This window comes from Coregonus clupeaformis, chromosome 32 (assembly GCF_020615455.1).
Source record: "Coregonus clupeaformis isolate EN_2021a chromosome 32, ASM2061545v1, whole genome shotgun sequence".
NCBI lineage: Eukaryota > Metazoa > Chordata > Actinopteri > Salmoniformes > Salmonidae > Coregonus > Coregonus clupeaformis.
Window position 1 is genome coordinate 4,080,365 of NC_059223.1, and position 15,018 is coordinate 4,095,382.

At 45.2% G+C, this 15,018-nt stretch overlaps 1 protein-coding gene across 1 annotated transcript in view; it reads left to right on the forward strand.

Annotated features, from left to right (window-relative positions):
• The window catches only part of LOC121559459 (ankyrin repeat domain-containing protein 11-like), a 128,797-nt gene that overhangs the window by 65,267 nt on the left and 48,512 nt on the right, over window positions 1-15,018 (forward strand). The window contains 1 exon segment of the mRNA XM_045210006.1: window positions 9,448-9,515. The gene's annotated coding sequence lies outside the window, so the exon portion shown is untranslated.

Consider the following 15,018-nt stretch of genomic DNA (forward strand, 5'->3'; position numbering starts at 1 on the left):
GGCTGTTTTTCTGCAAAGGGACCAGGACGACTGATCCGTGTAAAGGAAAGAATGAATGAGGCCATGTATCGTGAGATTTTGAGTGAAAACCTCCTTCCATCAGCAAGGGCATTGAAGATGAAACGTGGCTGGGTCTTCCAGCATGACAATGATCCCAAACACACCGCCCGGGCAATGAAGGAGTGGCTTCGTAAGAAGCATTTCAAGGTCCTGGAGTGGCCTAGCCAGTCTCCAGATCTCAACCCCATAGAAAATCTTTGGAGGGAGTTGAAAGTACGTGTTGCCCAGCGACAGCCCCAAAACATCACTGCTCTAGAGGAGATCTGCATGGAGGAATGGGCCAAAATACCAGCAACAGTGTGTGAAAACCTTGTGAAGACTTACAGAAAACGTTTGACCTGTGTCATTGCCAACAAAGAGTATATAACAAAGTATTGAGAGACTTTTGTTATTGACCAAATACTTATTTTCCACCATAATTTGCAAATAAATTCATTACAAATCCTACAATGTGATTTTCTGGATTTTTTTCTTCTCATTTTGTCTGTCATAGTTGACATGTACCTATGATGAAAATTACAGTCTCTCTCATCTTTTTAAGTGGGAGAACTTGCACAATTGGTGGCTGACTAAATACTTTTTTCCCCCACTGTAACCTTTTAAGACCCTTGGTTGTAAAAAAATTTTTTACTGTGTTTTTCAGCATAACACAAACCCATGTTTTGTTCTTGTGGTTTTGTTTCTTTGTATAAAGATATTTTCCTACATGACACCTTGGAAGAGCTATTCATTCTCAACACACTGCTACATAGAATGTTGTTGGCTACTCAGATATCAGACCGAAACCTTTCTCCTGCTGTTGTGATTTGGATAATAGCTGTATTATTGATTTCAGGAAAGCAGGCCCACCATTGGAGGAAGATAATTCCACCATTAGCTAGCTGTGTGCAGGACGCTAGTTGTGTTTAATGCTGGCACTAGTCTGGGATTTTGTCCAATCTTGTCAATTTGTGTTTGAGCCAGGGACAGGTCTCTCTCCCCTCTCCTCCTCCCTCTCTCCCTAAACAGGCTGACCCAGCTCTGCCTCATGCAGTGTGTGAAAACAGCTACATTGTATTGGAAAGGCTGGGCGGATGGGGAGGTGATTAGGAAACCAGATCCAGGGCTTCAAAGGGAACTGAATACTTCTGCAGAGCCTATTGATTAAAAATGGAATGCTGTTGCCCTCATGTGCACCAGAGGCTGTTCAATAGTCTAATACTAGGAAAGCTAATATACAGCTGCGGAAAAAATTAAGAGACAACTGCAAAATTATCAGTTTCTCTGGTTTTACTATTTATAGGTACAGTGGGGGGAAGAAGTATTTAGTCAGCCACCAATTGTGCAAGTTCTCCCACTTAAAAAGATGAGAGGCCTGTAATTTTCATCATAGGTACACGTCAACTATGACAGACAAAATGAGAAATTTTTCCAGAAAATCACATTGTAGGATTTGTAATGAATTTATTTGCAAATTATGGTGGAAAATAAGTATTTGGTCAATAACAAAAGTTTCTCAATACTTTGTTATATACTCTTTGTTGGCAATGACACAGGTCAAACGTTTTCTGTAAGTCTTCACAAGGTTTTCACACACTGTTGCTGGTATTTTGGCCCATTCCTCCATGCAGATCTCCTCTAGAGCAGTGATGTTTTGGGGCTGTCGCTGGGCAACACGTACTTTCAACTCCCTCCAAAGATTTTCTATGGGGTTGAGATCTGGAGACTGGCTAGGCCACTCCAGGACCTTGAAATGCTTCTTACGAAGCCACTCCTTCATTGCCCGGGCGGTGTGTTTGGGATCATTGTCATGCTGGAAGACCCAGCCACGTTTCATCTTCAATGCCCTTGCTGATGGAAGGAGGTTTTCACTCAAAATCTCACGATACATGGCCTCATTCATTCTTTCCTTTACACGGATCAGTCGTCCTGGTCCCTTTGCAGAAAAACAGCCCCAAAGCATGATGTTTTCACCCCCATGCTTCACAGTAGGTATGGTGTTCTTTGGATGCAACTCAGCATTCTTTGTCCTCCAAACACGACGAGTTGAGTTTTTACCAAAAAGTTCTATTTTGGTTTCATCTGACCCATATGACATTCTCCCAATCCTCTTCTGGATCATCCAAATGCACTCTAGCAAACTTCAGGACGGGCCTGGACATGTACTGGCTTAAGCAGGGCACGTCTTGCACTGCAGGATTTGAGTCCCTGGCGGCGTAGTGTGTTACTGATGGTAGGCTTTGTTACTTTGGTCCCAGCTCTCTGCAGGTCATTCACTAGGTCCCCCCCGTGTGGTTCTGGGATTTTTGCTCACCGTTCTTGTGATCATTTTGACCCCACAGGGTGAGATCTTGCGTGGAGCCCCAGATCGAGGGAGATTATCAGTGGTCTTGTATGTCTTCCATTTCCTAATAATTGCTCCCACAGTTGATTTCTTCAAACCAAGCTGCTTACCTACCGCAGATTCAGTCTTCCCAGCCTGGTGCAGGTCTACAATTTTGTTTCTGGTGTCCTTTGACAGCTCTTTGGTCTTGGCCATAGTAGAGTTTGGAGTGTGACTGTTTGAGGTTGTGGACAGGTGTCTTTTATACTGATAACAAAGTTCAAACAGGTGCCATTAATACAGGTAACGAGTGGAGGACAGAGGAGCCTCTTAAAGAAGAAGTTACAGGTCTGTGAGAGCCAGAAATCTTGCTTGTTTGTAGGTGACCAAATACTTATTTTCCACCATAATTTGCAAATAAATTCATAAAAAATCCTACAATGTGATTTTCTGGATTTTTTTTCTCAATTTGTCTGTCATAGTTGATGTGTACCTATGATGATAAATTACAGGCCTCTCATCTTTTTAAGTGGGAGAACTTGCACAATTGGTGGCTGACTAAATACTTTTTTTCCACACTGTATGTGTTTGGGTAAAAATAACATTTTTGTTTTATTATATAAACTACTGACAACATTTATCCCAAATTCCAAATAAAAAGATTGTAATTTAGAGCATTTATTTGCAGAAAATGACAACTGGTCAAAATAATAAAAAAGATGCAATGTTGTCAGACCTCGAATAATGCAAAGAAAATAATGTTTTAACTTAGGAAGAGTTCAGAAATCAATATTTGGTGGAATAACCCTGATTTTCAATCACAGCTTTCATGCGTCTTGGCATGCTCTCCACCAGTCTTTCACATTGATGTTGGGTGAATTTATGCCACTCCTTGCGCAAAAATTCAAGCAGCTCGGCTTTGTTTGATGGCTTGTGACCATCCATCTTCCTCTTGATCACATTCCATACGTTTTCAATGGGGTTCAGGTCTGGAGATTGGGCTGGCCATGACAGGGTCTTGATCTGGTGGTCCTCCATCCACACCTTGATTGACCTGGCTGTGTGGTATGGCGCATTGTCCTGCTGGAAAAACCATTCCTCAGAGTTGGGGAACAATGTCAGAGCAAAAGGAAGCAAGTTTTCTTCCTGGACAACCTTGTACGTGGCTTGATTCATGCGTCCTTCACAAAGACAAATCTGCCCGATTCCAGCCTTGCTGAAGCACCCCCAGATCATCACCGATCCTCCACCAAATTTCACAGTGGTTGCGAGACACTGTGGCTTGTAGGCCTCTCTAGGTCTCCGTCTAACCATTAGACAACCAGGTGTTGGGCAAAGCTGAAAATTGGACTCATAAGAGAAGATGACCTTACTCCAGTCCTCTACGGTCCAATCCTTATGGTCTTTTGCAAACCTAAGCCTGGCTCTTCTTTGCTTCTCATTGATGAAGGGCATTTTTCTAGCTTTGCATGACTTCAGCCCTGCCCCTAGGAGCCTGTTTCGAACCGTCCTCGCCGTGCACTTCACCCCAGCTGCCGTTTGCCATTCTTTTTGTGGTCACTTGATGTCATCCTACGGTTGTTGGGTGACATTCGAATTAGTTGGCGGTCATCCCGGTCAGTAGAGTAGTTTTCGCCCTTGGCTGGTCTGTAGCTTTGTTGTCTCCAATGTCTGCTGCTTGACCTTGTTCTTATGAACCGCCGTCTTTGAAATATTAAGGATGGAAGCAAACTGACGCTCACTGTATCCCTCTGCCAGTAAAGCCAGAATTGAATCCTTCTTTTCCTCACTCAAAACTTTCCTTTTCAACTCTTTTGACATGGTCAATAGTTATTTTATGATTAATATTACTTTTGAGGTACTATTAGCACTGTTTTTGCCATCCAGCTGGTCCTATTGCAAGACGATAGTGATGACCACAGCAGTGGTTTTTATACTTTTCCTCGTTAAATAAGATATGGTTCATGTGATCACCTAATCAGTACCTAATTCAGTAGAATGAGGTGTGCCTGTGTTGGAATTCAACAGACACTGGAATGGAATGGCTGTCATACATGTAGAGATGCTGATTTAAGAAACATTTGCAGTGGTCTCTTAATTCTTTCCACAGCTGTATATCTGTGCCTATAGATCCAAGGCAGTGAGCAGATGAATCTACTTTTCGTTCAATTAATGGTGATATGCTCTCCTTAAAGTATAAGAGTGGATTATTGTGAATGCAGCCAGGGAAGCCTTTTGGGAATATTTTCCTATGTGGTCTCTGAGAGGAGAGTGCGCAGACCTGTTTCCTACCAGGACCTTGACTGAGTGTCTGTGCGTGTTTACGTGCCTCTGTGATGCATTGTGGGGAATGTGTTTGGCTCCTGTGTCTGTCCATCTTTTGAATAGATTAAGTGCTGTGTCTGAGTGGGAAAGGACAAGAGATTTGGACAGGGGTGCAGTCAGGAAGGTCCAGTAATAATGGCTGAATCAAAGATGACTTCCTCCCCCTCGTTGTTCCCTCTCCAACTAACTTCCCTGTCCTCTCCTCCGCAAGCTCTCTGGCCTCTGTTCTGTTGGAGAAAGAACAGAGAATCACTCCATTCTCTCCCCCTAATGTCGTCCTCTCAGTCATCTACCTTGCAATGTTATTGCAGTTCTATTGCTCCCTCTGTTCCCTCTCTTCTCTTCGTTCATAGCCCCTTCTCTCCTCTGTTTTTCTCCTCCCCTCTCAGTGAGAAGGTGCATGCAGAATGGAGCCAAGTAAATACTTTTATATGCAGAAGCACAACCCTCTCTTCCACACACTGCCTATGTAGGTCACCATGACTCATTTTTCTACGGTCACATGCCCACGGATTTTTGCACTCCACAGATTCTCACATTCAGAAGGCAAGAGAGAGAAAATGAATGTGGTTTGGATTGGGTTAGAGCACCATTTTTCTCTGCCTTTATTTTGAGCAAGTATCTCTGTGATTTGTGAGCTATTTGTCATGATTGATTTGTGTTCTCATTTTGGAAGCATGCTGCATGATGTCGTCATACAGTGTTGTTTTTGTGTGAAATTTGCCAGGCCATTCCCCATGGGAGGTTCTATGGTGATGTTGTCCCAGAGTTTCATGTTCACCTGGCCTTTCAATGTACTAGAACTAAAATCAAGGAAGGCAATGCAGAGGGAACATGTCATGTTTAAACACAACCCTTCTCTACACAGCCTTCACTCTGACCTAATTGCTGAAATCCACTAGCAACCAACCAGAAAGCATAGGCTACATTTCCTGTTTTAGAAATGTAGGAGTCTGCTCCACTGGGTGTTGTATGGTTGATGGCTTAAAATCACATGGGAGCAGAATAGCTTGTTGCTTAGTTTGTGCTGCTCTAATAGAGTGTAACTTACTGCCAATTTTATGTCGGCTAGATCTCCAAGAATCAGTGTGAAACGATGGTCATTGGCTGTGTGTTTACTTATGCACTCTGGTAAAGTGAGTGAATGGCTGACCTATTATAGGACAGTTTCTCTGTGTGTTTGTCTCCCCAGCTCTCCTGATGGGATTTGGGCTGTGTAGACCAGGGTATGGTACAGCGCGGTACAGTGAGTTGGGGTTTGGTCTGATCTAAGCTGACTGCGTCTGTGACAGACTTTGAGCTGAGACTCTGGCCTACCCGAGAGAATTCTGGCGCACTCTCTGCCTCTGCTCTCACCGTATCTGGTCGAAACTAACATACTTATGTGCTTTTAAATTCATTACATTTTGCCCTAATTTGTTTAGCAGGCCGGGGTGCAGAGTTTAGGCCTATGTGAAGTGGAAAAAGAGTGTGCAGACATAATATCTTGCACTTACTTTCCTTGAGTGTCTCATACATTAGAAACACTAAGAATTTGTCCTATTTTACCTTGGGTTGTGTTTTGTCAGAGGAGAGGCAGAGGTTTGTTATTGAAGGGAGCACAGCGCAGCTGTTTCATTCTGGAGGGAGAACCATGCCTACGGTAGGAAGTAGCTCTCAATACCTCCAGCTAACACACATGTAACTCCCAGGGGTCACGTTAACTTAGAATTCTGCGTTTTTCACGCAGAAAAAAAGATAAAACACAAACTATATTTTGCTGTGTTTTGTAAACGCAGATCTAAAATGCTTCTTATTGTAATTTCTGCTCGGCTTCAGTCACATTTCGCTCAAATCATGATGTAAAAGGACTAATTTAGTGTGCTTCAGTTGCACTTCTTCACTCAGATGATAAATATTTACAATTGTCTTGATATAAATCACAAACGGGCATTCGATCAGCAGACAACGCTCTGACTGAAGTACTTTTCTCCGGTGTAGTTGCATGAGAAATCTGATGGCCATGCATCGTTTTAGCAAAAAATCCCTAGTGTTGCACTTCCGTTGTCATCTGATTTCTGCTGAATGTTACATTAATTTATTTTGTGTAAATAAAAACCATAGTGGCACGTCCCTGATCAATCTATTGAAGCAAATAAACACTGTTGACTTTCAATATAAAATGCAGGTGAAATTGTTTAAAACGCAGATTTTGATGGTCTGCGTTTTGATAATGCAGATTTCTAAAAGCTAATGCAACCCTCGACTCCAGGAAACAACCCATCTTGCATTCCCCTTGTCTAATGGGAAACGACTTTCTTCTAATGGGAATCACATCCTTCACAGATACATTTGTTTTTTTACTGCCTAGCGGGAACATTTAACACCTAAACCCAACGTTTTGATGTCAAGAAATGTAAATCATAGGGAAAGAGGCCCCCCCACAGGTATGTTCTTGTTTGTAGCAAGGCCTAAAGGTTACTACATGCTTTACTCCGTTGATCTGCATGCGTGCGTGCATGTGGGCGGAATGGGATATTTGGAGTAGCGGACACCTTTTTAGGTAATGTGATATCCTCGTCGATCCCACTCCCATTCACAAGGGGGTGATAGCACATTTTTGTATTTTTCTTTTCATTTTGTGAAAGCAAGGAAGAGTCACCTTGCCTTGCTAGTAGTATTAGCTAGTTGGCAGCCTAGCTAGCTTGCCTTTTTAGCTTCCCACATCTCCATGTGAAATAATCAGGTTTATAATTGGAAAAATATGCCCTGGCAAATGTTCTTATATTTGCTGATGTAACCTTAAACACTATACTTGTTTAATATGCTGCTTGTGTATTCATTCCCATATCAGCTAAAAATTCAACTTAATGGAGAAAAAAGCACATGGCTAGCTAGTTGGCTACAGCAGGTTCTACCATTTTACAATAGCCTGTAATCGCTAGTTATTATTTGTAAACTAAATACGTTTTTGGGTCGATTCTTGTTGTTTGGTTTACTGTTTAAACAGTTGCTGAGATTATATTTGTTTATCAATGGTCCTCTGTAGCTCAGCTGGTAGAGCACGGCGCTTGTAACGCGAAGGTAGTGGGTTCGATCCCCGGGACCACCCATACACAAAAAAAAAATTGGTATGCACACATTACTGTAAGTCGCTTTGGATAAAAGCGTCTGCTAAATGGCATATTATTATATTATTATTAATGCACAATATGAATAGTCTATGTAGCCTGTAGATCAGATCAAGGAACCAAGCAACAACACTGCCCCCACGGCTGTGGAAGGAATGATACGGCGCGTCTCAATTTTCAGGTAGTAATAAAGTATGTAGAATGCCAGAGCATATTACAAGGGGCTGCCCCTTTTGTGTCGAAAAATGACATTGAGTGTTGCAATCTTGCATCTGTGTAGAGCTTGTAGTAATCTTAAGTGTTTTGGCTGTAAACCCAAGCTAATATCCATGGCATTCCAAGGCTCTACGTTTATCTAGCCCAGTCCTAACTGCCCATCCCAGGTTTATACCACGAGTTAAACCAAAAAAAGACGACACTCCCTGGCTGTGTTTACTTATGCACTCTGGTAAAGTGAGTGACTGGCTGACCTATTATAGGACATTTTCTCTGTGTCTCCCCCTAGCTCTCCTGATGGGGAAAAAGGGCTTTGTTCTAAATGGGCCTGACTGCTATTTGGTTTAGCACTGACACTACCCACTGAGCTGTCCATAGGGGATGTGCTCTGCTCTTAAAGTTGCCATCTTACTGACAAAATTATAGTTTCAAAATGGGGTCATTATGCAAAATTGGGATTGACCCTCCATGCAACTTTCCCCAATCTTTTTTTTAACCTGTTGGCTGCTGAGGCCCGGCAGATGAGATTTAAATCTGCTTTAAGCCCCTCTTCCTATTTGACTGGGACTGTTTATAAAGGCAGCCCTATTTAAGTTACATAAAGGGTGGAAAGAAGGTGTCTTATTGCTTTGTTTATTTGTTTCTATTTCTGTTTTCCTGGAAGTCTTCACTGTGAACGAGTGATTTGTTCCAGTGTTGGAAGGCGATTCTTCTCCTGTTCTCCACACATGGCCCGCAGTATCTGCATATGAATGTAGCCTTCTGCTCAGAGACTGAGTGGAGCACCAGCCCCCCCCCCCCCACACACTCACACACACACTCACAGCACAGCACAGGGGCCCCCGCTCCCACATGCTGTTATGCAATCGCGTGTGTGTGTTATGGAACTGAAGAGGGGAGGCCTGGAAAGATGTGTGTCAGGGGAACACTAAACATGAGTCTTGTGGTGGGGGATGGAAGGCTGGATAGATGCACACGACTGTCACAGGCGTTTAGGAATGACGCAGAGGCCTTGAAGAACAGCTAGATGCCCTGGCCTACTTTTAGGAGCCGTTGGAGTGCGCACATGTGTGTCCTTTTGTGTTCCCCTTTCTATGCCGCCTTTTATGTCAGTGTGAGCGTGCCTCTTGATGTAAGGAGCATACTGAGGATTTTGATGAGTCACTCAACCGCACAACGACTAAGGGAAAGATGGGAGGAAAACATCCTAAGTTGGGCTGAAATGTATTAGACTACCTTTCAGTGTTGGCCAAGTCCATTTGTACTGGAACATAAGAGAGACATGCAGAGGGTGAAGGGAGAGCGTCAGGAAACCACTAGGGGGGTGGGTGGGGGAGGTTGGGGGAAAATGGGAGCTTTGTGGAGGGAACATGAGTGGCCAGGGTATGCGGTCTGCACATTCTCATGCGTGTATCATCTTTCTCTTCTCCCCAGTCTCAATGCACCCCTTGTCCTCTGAGCGCCCAGGCTGTCGTGGATCCCGTGCCACTGCTGTTCAACTGGTAAGACCAGGGGCCGCCCTCCTCGACTCTCTTCTCCACCCAGCCCTTACAAAAACCAATTAACACCACCACCACACTAGCTAACGCATCCAATCTGTTGCCCACGTCCATCCATCTCAGTCCAGGCCAGCCTACCTGATGTTCCCTCCCTTCCTCCCAACGTCCTCCTCTCTCTCCCTGGCCTATCTGATAGAGCTGTGTTATATCAGCAGCTCTCTCTCTATACTCCACATGTCTGCTGGCCCAGTCACATGCTGCAGGCTGCCTGACCAGACCAGGGGAGGCCTAATCTCTGCTATCCAGAGGTGTCTGTATCACAAGCAGTGGTGTATCATTACAGCCTTACCAGGCCTTGTCTCTGGCTGGATAATTAGGACTCTGGGCCGGTGTGGTGCAACTCCTGGTACGCCAAAACCCTCAACGACACGTTTCTCTTATTTTTCTCTCCACTCTGTCATTCCCTCCCTCTCTTCGCTGATTGCCTTCCTGCTAGTGGAGAGAAAATGTTTGTAGCTTGTCTAATTTTTCCATGAGAGTAAGTGGGCCGTTAGCAGTGGGCCATCAACAGGAAATTCCAGGCTGAAAGAGGGAAGGAGAGAGGGAGCGTTTATGGCTTCAGGAGAGCAGTGCACGGAGGCCTGCCTGTCTCTTGCCTCTCTTTCTGCTGTGTAAAGCTTTCTGACATACTAGAGAGGGGCTGGATGTTTCAGAGACACGGGTACAGAGTGAGAGAGAGCTGATGTCTCTCTCTCCCCCTTCAGCTCTCTGGGGTAGGTAAGGACTATATGAGGCTCAGGCTGATGAGAAGTGCCTGTGTTGCGGTAGAGCTGCAGAGTGTTAGGGGAAATATTTAATTGTCTAAATTGCATACATCTGGTTGGAGTTGGTGTCTGGAAGTGTCTTGCAGCTTTGATTATAGACAGAGTGGTGATGCCCTGTGAAAAAGGGAAGAACTATCCCCTCAGGCCTGCGCCTCTGTCAATTACTGGAGTTTCCATTCAGAGGAGTGCAGAGCTGGAAAACGAACACACACACACACACATTCGCGCACACACACACGCATATATATAAACAGAGATTTACTCTCTCACTCAATCACACACAGACACAATTACACAGGGAACTGGTATTGTGTTTCTGGTGTTTTCATGTCTTTTCCCTCCATTGATACGATGTGATAAGTCAGTCTGGTGATTTGACTCTTTATATTTGAGGTCATGTGGTTAAAAGCTTGGCCAACACAGGCCATAGCAGGGGGTGTAAAAGTGCAAGCTACAGAATCCATGTGAATGATGAAGTGTGTGCTTTTAGCACTAGAAAAGCTGACAGCGTGATGTGGACCCAACTAATTTACATGTTTAATTACGCTGCCATTTTTCTAAATAAGTCTATATAACAACACAGTCGTTGTTAGAATCTTAATATCAAGAACAAAAATGTGTGTTATACGCAGTTTTAAGAGGACATGTTATTTCCCCCCTTCCCCATTCACCGCCAGTCATTCACAGCCAGCCAGCCTGCGCAGATGGCCCATCAAAACTGTACCTAAACTATATTGAAACTAATTTCACACACATTAATAGTTAGCCTAACGACAAGATTAAATTGACAATAGTCTGATCGGTGACAATACTATGAATTGTCAAATTGTATGAAGAGATGGGCGCAGCTTGAAATGTTGATGTCCAAAAGACACGTCATTGGCTGGAAGGGGGGTCTCTCGAGGCCTTTCTAGTGTTAAGTACTGTCACCTGGTTTCTGCTGGACAGGTCATTCATTTGTATTCTTTGACATGAAAAAGAGGAGAGGGGAATAAATTGAGAAGAAATCCACAATGCACTGGTTTTAGCCAAATTGTCTGTCGCCCCCCCTTTTACCCTCCTCATCAACCCCCTCCCTGAGTCTGAGGGGTCACGGCCTCCCCACTCCCCCAATGAGGCTCCAGAACAGAGTGGCCATTGTGACAGAGAAGCCTGTCCATCCATTCAGAGCTGAAACCCAATAGGGGCCAAACACTGCTGCTCCCTGCCTGGGCTAAAGCAGGCCAGGGCTCAATAGCCAGGGCTCTTTGTCCTGCCTGGGGCCAGGAGCAGGAGCAAGGCTCAAATACAGACACCATGAGAAGGGAACTCAAGCCACAGCTATACAAGTGTTTTTCCACCACAGTCAACCAAGGCACAGATTGAAGGAAAGCACATTTATTTACCCTGAGTGCAAGAGAACCATTTTGTTGGTGTATGGTTGTCAAAGGAAAAGGTCTGGATTTGTGAAGTCATTGTTGACGCTAACCCCTCGTGGTGAGTGCGTGTGTGGACAGACTGCCATGTTCAGCTGGCAGTCTTGTGACTCAGATCTTTTGTTTTACACAGAGGGCTCCGCTCATAGCTGGAGTGAGTGTGTCCCAAAGACCCTGATATCCTGCTGAAAGCCGCCCACACAGCCCTGGTTCACTGGCTTGAGCACACTGGAGCCATTTTAGCCAAGCTAGCCACCCTCGTAGGGAACCATACAGCAAAGCTGTGACCTGTTAGCATTGCACTGGCGTAAACAGGGAACAGAAGAACAGTATGCCGCCTTACTGAACGCAGATAGCTCCTGTGAAACTGATGATTTTCTCTCAGAAAAATTATTTGGTATCACTGTGTCAGCCTTTCCCCTCCTTCTACCTCTGTAATACTAGGGCCAGACAGTCTCTCACTGGGTACAGATGTAAGCCTTAAGAGAATTGGTACTCCACATGGTACATTCTGCAGGAGCCACAATAATGGAGGAGGCCTGGGTTGAAGTGGTGAACGGGTTGGCTTTATGTTAACACTTGCATTAAAGGCATAAAGGCCTGTATTAAAATCAGTGAGGAAGTCTGCTCAGAGCCTCTTAAAAGCACTCAGACCCAACGCTGGCTGCTGGGAGCAAGGCTCACTAAAGCTCTTTTATTGCAGTCATTACTTTTCCCAATTTACTGATATTTACTCCAGGAGCGTTGTGCCAGCCGGCCTCAAGGCCTGCTCTGCTCTGCAGTCATTGTGGGGGAGGGAGCACTAGGGCAAACGGTGCTAGTCTGGCGCAGAGCTGCCCCAGGGAATGACACGGCCATGCTGCTCTCTAAGATGTCCATGGTTCTGTACAAGCTCAGAATGTGAGTCTGTTGCCAGTGTCTCCACTTCCTAGCCTAGCGCAGGCTAAAACTATGTTGTGTGCTGTGCGGCTCTCTGTGCTAGCTATGTATCTCTCCAAGCTTAGCTGTTTTTCTGAGAAGGAAAAGGTCATCTTGACTAAGGTAGCGGGCTTCCTTTCCTTCCCCCACCTCCTCCAATTCCATCTGCTCCCTCGAACAAGGCCTGTGTGTGTATACCGCTCCAGCGCTGCTAATGGAGAGGGCTTCCCAGAATGCACTGTAGCGTGAGGCTCTGTGCTCTGAATTCAGAGTGGCTGCTGCTCTCACATCGTCTAGTAGTCAGCGATGAGGAGGGGGAAGGAAGACTGTTTTTATTCCATCTTTCCATCAGCCTTATGAAATCATGTTGTGAGCGTATAGCTAGAAGGCTTTTTCTCAATCTTTCTTTCTTTCTCTCTCCTCTCTCTCTCCTCTCATTTTCTCTCTCCATCTCCTCTCTTTCTCTCTCTCTGCCTGTGCATCAACATATTTCTTATTAAAAACGGATACACCCTCTGTCTCTTAATCAAGTGTTTCTCTTTCTTCTCTCCTTACATGTGTAGAGTTTGTTTACTGCCCAGTGTAACACACAACATGGGCAGACAGTCACAGCTCAGTGATGCTTCAGCTTTCCTTGGCCTCACTGAGGAGGAAATAATATCTCTTTCATACCAATACATTTTCCCGGCAACTTTACCATACCGGCAACTATTTTTCGACCTTTTCTTTATATCTGAAAGGTATTTCCAAAGCCGACACTTTTATTTCCACCAAACGACCTATTAATCATATTTCTGTCGGAGGAATTTGCATTCACGAGCTTGCTGTCACTCAGGTTACCATGACAATGATCACAACAACAGGGTCAAAGTTTAATGTCTCTTGCTCCCTCCTGGCAAAAGCAATGGTGATATGAAAGGCGAATGGTGATAAGAATGTGGTAAACATTTGGCTGTTTGAAAGGGGACCATATAAACATTGGCCAATTCTTTTTCAGGCAATGTACCGCAAATCCTATGTGAATTGGGTATAACAGACCTGCATTAGAATCCACTGCAGGCAGCAGAGAGAAACACTCCATGCTAATCCATTCACATCTCCTCTGGCTAGCCATGCAGGTAGCCTAGTCATTGGAAACTGCCATATTTGTTGACCAGTGTCATTGATTCAGTGGAAGGGTTCTTGGATGGCACTAGTCCAAACCACTAATTGGTGCGGGTCTACTTTGTCTAATGAGAGTATTGATTGTTCCATTGTGTGGCTCAGGGCTGGCCGGCTGTGGACACAGTGTCTGTCTGAGGGAGGGGGCTGCCCTGGATATGTGGTGCTCAGTGGTGGCCAATGGTGATTTCTTTTTGTAGCAATGAGAAGGCATGTATGGGAGGAAAAGATTGCAGAGAGGATAGAAAGGGGAGACCAGAGAGCGATTGAACGACCGAGCTAGAGGTGGAATGTATTCAGAAGGAAAGAGCATATTTAGTGGAGCCAGCCTGCTCCAGGTCATCTGTGGCTGTAATTGCTTGTGTGCTTGGTGGAGAACATGTTCCAAAGTTATACAGCGATCCCCAGGGGGGCGTGGGCGCTGGGAAATAACTTCTGAGCTCGTTAGTGTGATGTTCACCTTGGCCAAGCTTTCAGTGTTTTCCAGCCAATTGGTTCCCTTCGTCCAGCCATACACACACACACACACAGTGGATCCCTGGCTGTACCCTCTTTATGCAGCCACCTCCCATTGGGCATTTGGGGGTGCGTAGCAGCACCCCAGGCCCCGCCCCAGCTCTCAGACTGCTGTGCTGTGCTGTTAGGGGCCTTTTATCCTGCTCATTGATATATAATTCATCTGGGATCTGAGGGAGCGGCTCCTCTCATGCCACTGCTACTGCTGAACCAGGACAAATTAGCATTCTGTTTGGTCCCCCGGAACGCTCCCAATCAACTTCCCATAGAGCAAGAGAAGGCGAGTGTGTGTGTCAGGCCAGGATTCCTGTGAATCTGCTCCCCAGCCATAGAGGCTCCATGTGGAATGAGGTGGCATAATGGCAGTGTTTTCTCTGCTGTTGTTCTGCCTGCCTGGTGCGTTGAGGGTTTTTTCCACTGTGAGGGATCGGGTTTCCACTCCTCATGGTTGTTTATGCTGTTGTCTCAGGCAGCCCTGCCAACTGTCCCCTGTCAGCCTGCCTGTGGTCTGGGCTCTGGGGCCTCGGCCTGTTTTGGCGCCCCAGCCTGCTCTTAGGAGCCCCAGACACACACACACACACACACACACACACACACACACTTTCCCAGTAAGATCTAGGTTACTGACCCAACGAGGAGCTAACCTAGCAGTGCCAGACATTTACAACACTA